The sequence below is a fragment of the Apium graveolens genome, chromosome 5, assembly GCF_009905375.1.
Source record: "Apium graveolens cultivar Ventura chromosome 5, ASM990537v1, whole genome shotgun sequence".
Taxonomy (NCBI): Eukaryota; Viridiplantae; Streptophyta; class Magnoliopsida; order Apiales; family Apiaceae; genus Apium; species Apium graveolens.
The window spans coordinates 185,145,896-185,152,821 of NC_133651.1; the positions used below are offsets into that span (position 1 = coordinate 185,145,896).

General features: G+C 34.9%; 1 pseudogene; it reads left to right on the forward strand.

Annotated features, from left to right (window-relative positions):
* The first annotated feature begins 1,045 nt into the window (after positions 1–1,045).
* On the forward strand, positions 1,046–1,141 carry LOC141662842 (small nucleolar RNA R71; annotated as a pseudogene).
* The last annotated feature ends 5,785 nt before the right edge of the window (positions 1,142–6,926 follow it).

The window sequence follows — 6,926 nt, forward strand, 5'->3', positions numbered from 1 at the left end:
CTCCAGAAACTTAGCAAATTGCTTATCCAGCTTTTTCTTATGCAACCTCTTAAGAAAAGGAGGTGGAGGATAGATCTGTTTCTCCCCTGTATTACTCTCAGGAGGAGTGTGTTCCACAGTAGTCTTCCTTGGTTCCACCTCTACTTCCTTCTGCATATCTTCTTCAGCCAAAACTTCAGATTCTGGAACTTGAGACTTTTCAGGCTCTTCGACTTGCTGAACTTGGGGGCTTGCGACCTTTCCAGACCTTAAGGTGATGGCGTTCACCTGTTCTTCAACTTCCCTCTTGCCTGGATTTGCTTCTGTATCACTAGGAAGCATTCCTGGTGGTCGATTCAATAAGGCATTAGCAATTTTTCCTATTTGGTTCTCCAGATTCTGGATAGAAACAGCCTGGCTTTGGCATATAAGAGCCTAGTTTTTGCACATAAGCCTCAACTCCTCCAATTCAGATTTTTCATTCGAAGATAGACCTGCATCATGAGTTTGTTGTTGAAGTTGGAGTTGTTGTCTTGGTGTAAATTGTTGCTGAAAACCAGGAGGGTTAAATAGCTTATTTGCAAACTATTGGAACGGCTGTTGCATCACATTCTGATTGTTGCTCCAGCTGAAGTTAGGATGATTCCAGTTGTCAGGATAATAAGTGACAGGAACTGGCTGCTGCGATCTCTGAAAGTTGCTCACAAACTGAGCTGAGTCACTAGATATAGCACATTGCTCTGTCGCATGCGGACCTGCACACAGCTCACAAACACTGGTTATCTGCTTAACACCATAGTTAGCCAGAGAATCGATCTTCATAGACAACGCATTTAGTTGAGCAGTGATAGTCGTAGTTGTATCCACTTCAAGAACTCCTGCTACCTTGCCATGTGGATATCTCTGGGTTGGATACTGATATTCATTAGTAGCCATCAGTTCAATTAGATCATAAGCTTCCTCATAGCTCTTTGCCCATAATGCTCCGCCTGATGCTGCATCGGACATGGGTCTGGACTGTGCTCCCAACCCATTGTAAAAATAAGTGATGATCATCCAATCAGGAATTCCATGATCTAAGCATCTCCTTGTAGCGCTCCCAAGCTTCACTTAGCAATTCTCCCGTTTGCTGCGCAAATTGAGTAATAGCATTCCTGAGTGCAGCTGTCTTCGCCATAGGGAATAATTTAGTAAGAAACTTCTGAGCAAGATCTTCCCAAGTAGTAATCGAACCAGCTGGTAGAGTGTAACCAGCTCTTAGCCTTGTCCCTCAAAGAGAATGGGAATAGTCTCAGCTTAATAGCATCTTCAGAAACACCATTGAACCTGAAGGTGTCGCAGATCTCTATGAAATCCCTAATGTGTGTATTGGGATCTTCCGTTGGAGAACCCCCAAACTGGATTGAATTCAGCACCCATTGAATTATGCCAGGCTTGATCTCAAAGGTATTAGCTGTGATAGCTGGCCGGACAATGCTAGATTGAATGTCATTAATCTTGGATTGAGAAAAATCCATCAAGGCTCTCGATTGTGCTGCTGGATCTCCCATTGTAATGAGTACCTGAAATAAAAACAAATAAACTGTGAAAGTAAAAGAATCCGAGTCAGTGAACTTTAACGACCACTGATGATAAGCACATAAACTAAAAATTAACACCAAGTCACCGGCAGCGGCGCCAAAAACTTGTTAGGGCGAAAACACGCGCTAATATTCACGCAAGTATACGCGTTCGCAAGTAGTATAAGATATAAATCAGATTTGTTCCCACAGAGACTGGTTTAGGTTAAGTTCAATTTATGCACCTATGCAACAATGTATGGTTATCGCTCAATGCTAAGACAAATAACAAATTGGGTTTTTATTAAACTTAGAGATTATACTAAATAACATTAACTAATAGAATTGAGGTTAAATTAATATATATGATAAACATGGGATTCTAACTTCATTACTACTCCATTCAATAGCCTTATTGTTCTTAACCTTGGCATGTGATGGTGATGACACTAATCAGATAACACGAAACTGATAAACGCCAACTTTCGTTGCACGAGTACCATTCTACCAGACATCCACAAAAGAGATAGAAGCTAAATAGGCACCAATTATATTGAGACCCTATATGTCTATAGAATTTGACAACATAACGGTTTAAGCACAAGTTATCTATCTTGATTACATAGGGCAAGTAAAACGGTTAGAGTTACCTACGAATCATGCATAACAAATACATGAACCTATGCTAGCATGGCAAGTTCTAAACCTCTATATTCACTGTCGCTTCAATAGAGATTAACACGCTATCTTATATGTTAGCTACGCACATAAGACGAATAAGCACAACCATACTAGGATATCAATCAATCACCACACACCAAGATATCGAAATAATTAACTATTGAAATCCATAAGTAAATCCGCTAGAATCCCATGACAACAATTAGCCCATAATCGAACTCATCGTCACCATGGGTTCCAATGAAAGCATGGTATAAAACAAGGTCTAAATAAACTAAATAATAATCAAAGTACGAATAAACGAGATCTAGGTTCAACAAGAACGAAAACGAGCATCCAAAGTTACAACTAATTCAAAGAATCACAAGTTGAAAACAAGATCTTCTTTTTCGGAGTTGTTCTGTGCTTCTAGGTCTTCTCCTTGGTATCCCAATCTTCCCGGTTGATGAAAACCCTTTTTTTAAGTATATATAAGCCCATAGTGGACCTGGACCCTTAAAATCGTCAAATTCTACTCAAAAAAGGCTTTTTCAGCAAAATCGCGACCAGCCGCGCCCTGAGCGGCCGCTCAGCTCTCCTGAGCGGGCGCTCAGCTCTCTGAGCGGGCGCTCAGCTACTGACTGGAAAAATATTCTGATGAATCTTGTTTTGACCATAACTTGAGTTCTACTCGTCAGAATTAGGCGATTCAACTGCCCACGCGAAGCTATTGAGATTCTCTACAACTTGACAATGGCCTTGGATTCCAATTCTGATCACTTTTCATCATATTTCCTTTAAAAGCTCTTTTCTTCATTTAATTGATACCTGAAATGCAATAACACAAAAACACATCAAATTACCAACAACTTGAGTCCAAAACACCAATTTAAGCTTGTAATAAAGCATTCCAAGTGGATATAAAATTCACTTATCAAGATCGCTTAGAGTTGATCTTTAATCAGATGATTTGTTTTTCAACTTTTAATTCAATTGATCCTTGGGAGTTGTCGGAGTTTTGACTTGAAATCATTTTCAAATCCCTAACTATAGTAGGGTGATACATATATTGACTTTTTGTTTTTCACTGAGCGAAGAAGCAAAACTCTTATGCTTCTAGACCAAGTTCCCCAAGGTTTTGATAAGTTTCAATTGATTGATCCCTTCATTGAGGTTTGAATAATTTAGAAAGTACCTTCGGGAACTACGTCTGTTTTTAAATAATTTTTAGAAGTCCGGAAAAATATTTTTATTAAATATTTAGAGTATCAGAATATTTTTAGATAAGGTTTAATTAATTAATAAACCTTAAATAAATAGTTAAGACAGGATTTAATACCCTATAAATACCTTTTAATAGTTAAATACTTTTTAAGTAAAGTGAAATGATTTATAATCTATTCAATGTATTTTTAAATACTTTCTGATATTTAATAATCCTTTAAATATTATTTTACATAATAAAAATCAAATAAGGATATCCCTTAAATGAATATTCAAATACTTATTAAAGATATTGATTTAAATTAAATCTCAAACGTTCGCTCGATATATCTGCTCGATATATCTCACGTGAACTTATTTTGTTAATAAAATCGAAATATCTCACATCTGGCTAATCCCCGAATTAAATCATTATTAAAAATATCTCCGACTCCCACTATAACGTATTATCTCGGAAATAAATTCCAACTTCTCATACTTGTATGGAATGAAATTATATTTCATAAATAAACGCACATTATAGGTGTATTGAAATCATAGACAAGTATATATCATAATATAACCTCGGTTAGTCGGGTTAACCAATGATCGACTTATTCTAAGTAGACTCACTCTACCCGATCTTCACTCTCTCGGGTTCATTTAACTTACGACATCTCACACCTCGTTACTGTCCATTTAAAATCTCGTTCGACACACCTATGTGTTATTTTTACAATCCTTAACAACTCTCGTGTTTTGATCATCTCCAAATTATATTATTAACTTGGCCAAAACGGGCGGTCAAAGTAGTACTTCCATAGTTGACTTTTCATTGAATTACTATTACGCCACTTGCACGCTAGCATTTTTAATAAATCGAAAAAATAAGATTTAAATGCAAAACCACCTCGAGGACTTCTTAAGTGTTTTTGATAATTATCACAAAAGTTTCGATTTGAAAATATGAATTTAAATAGGTGAAAATATTTCCAAAGTTCGGTCGACTATGGAGTTCTACTATTCGCGCTAGTTTTACTAAAACGCTCATAACACACAAACCATTAAATCAATCGAACGTCGTCTTTGCGTGCACGATATAGATAACTTATACTTTTTAATCAAAATCAAACTCTGTCCTTTTTAGAAAACAAATTTCCCAAATTTAATCAAAACGTGGCAGTAGTTAGGCAGTGGCTACGCGTCGTGTAGCATTACCGCGCGACTTTGGTTCCAACATTTTTATAAAATTGGAAAATTAATATTTTGATAAAATTCTTTTTGGGTCTTCTTCCTTACTGTAATATCCAGTTACCAGGATTTTTCCATAGTCAAATTATAATTTTTAGGGTTCCAAAATCATCACACAACTCCACAATTTGTAACTGTGTTCTCACAAAAATGCTTTTCACTAAATCGGCCATAACTCCTAAACCGTAAATCGCCTCGCGACGTTCTTTATTTGTAACGAAACTAAAAAACAATATCTAGATTTTCATGTCTAGTGGTTCACACTTTACAGATTATTTCATGGCCGAATTCTCTGCACAAATCAGAACATGTGCAACAAGTCCACTACTTAACAACCACAACAAGATCTTGCCATTTCCACTACTTGTAACCAACATCAACACATATAATTTTCAAGATTCACTCATCTACTCATTCTTTACATCATCTAGTGTAACATCCAAGAACTACATCTCATAATCTTTAAAACTTAACAAGATTTAAACATATAAACCTCAAGCATTCAAAATCTCTTAAATCTTGATACCATATAACAATAATCCTTAAAATCCAACCTTAAAATCTTTAAGGGTGAAGAGTTATAACTTCTTGGATCCTTAGAACACCTAGGAGGAGTGTATTAACCTTGTACAAGGTTGATCTATCCCTAACAAGCCTTAGACTAACAAGAGAAATCAAGAAAACGAGTTAGTAAAATTCGGAGTTACTATTCAGCATCTCCTTCAAATATTTTTATAAAATTGAAAACAAATTATTTGAGTCGGAAATTTGGTATGAAGCTTACCTATGATATGGAGCAGCTACGGTTAAAATTTCATGATATTTGAGTGGGTAGATCTTAAGTTATGAATTTTTATTTCTTGGGGGTTCTTGGAAATTCGGAAATGGAGAAGGATGGAGAGAATGACTTTCTTTTGCTTGGCTCTTGAAAGTGTGTTAGGTTATATTTATAGATATGTGGATATATGTATAAGAGCTGCACTTGGACAAAGAAATAATAGAAGTATGGTTTGTGATTGTGTGTTGAATGAGAGAAATATAGAGGTATAGTGCATGTACTCCTTGTCTCCCCCTTTACTATTCACAACATTATTCTAGTTTGATTGACTAACTACTAGTTACACTTATAACTACTAGTTGGGTGTAGGATTGTGCATAGCCAACTTGCATGGCTTTCAATTACTTCCTCATTTAATTATCGTTCATGCACTTGTCGTTTTATTCCGATAGTTTTCCCGTAGAACATTTCGTTTCGCAAGGGTTTCGTTTATCGTCTATAATCCTTTAATCACCTCCATTCCTTTCTCTTGAACTTAATAACATCTTGATGAGATGTTTATTAACGTAGTATTCCCAGTTCTACACCATTCTTTACAGATTCTAAAACACGTAATATAAATGTGAATCTTTGAATTTCGACGGCTTTTGCATTCACTTATTTCGCTCGTTAAACAAGAATACGTTCTCGGATTCTGAAGATTCCACTAATCATTTATGGTGAACTCAAAATTTTTGCATAATCACATCCAATTATTATTCACTGAAGTTTTTAAATATTACAAAATTTAGGGTTCTTACATTGTCTCTTATGCCGACTCAATTTGATGGACTTACTTCCCGAACGTTGGGTAAGTAATCAATTCATTTATCAAAACAGCAACCTCGTTGCGAATATAAAATACACCACCGAGTCGGATGCCTTAGATTTTTGAGCGAGTATTCAAGTCCCCTTCAAAAAGGAAGATCTTAAATTTGAAAACGAGTTTTGGATCCGCTCTAACTTTCATAATCATTTTGAAGACTCGAAAATATTTTTGAGAATGTTTGGAGTAATGCTGATTTAATAAAATAAATCAGTCCCGATATATTGGAGAATATCTGAATATTATTATTTAAATAATATTCCTATAAAGGATAATCTTTATAAAAATAATTGAAGTAAAAGTTTTAAAAACTCATACTTGAAATGAATAATAAATAACCAAAGATATACTTATACGAAAGTACGATCTTTATTTGAATAATCGAAAATAAGCTTGAAATATTGAAACACTATTCTTTAATAAAATAAAGAATATTATTTAATAAAATAAGCGGAGTCATAAGTTCTCGAATGAATATTCAAAATAATATTCATTAAATAAAATGATCGGAGTTATAAGTCCTCGAATGAATATTCAAAATAATATTCATTAAATAAAATGAGCGGAGTCATAAGTCCTCAAATGAATATTCAAAATAATATTCATTAAATAAAATAAAGTTATCGAATAA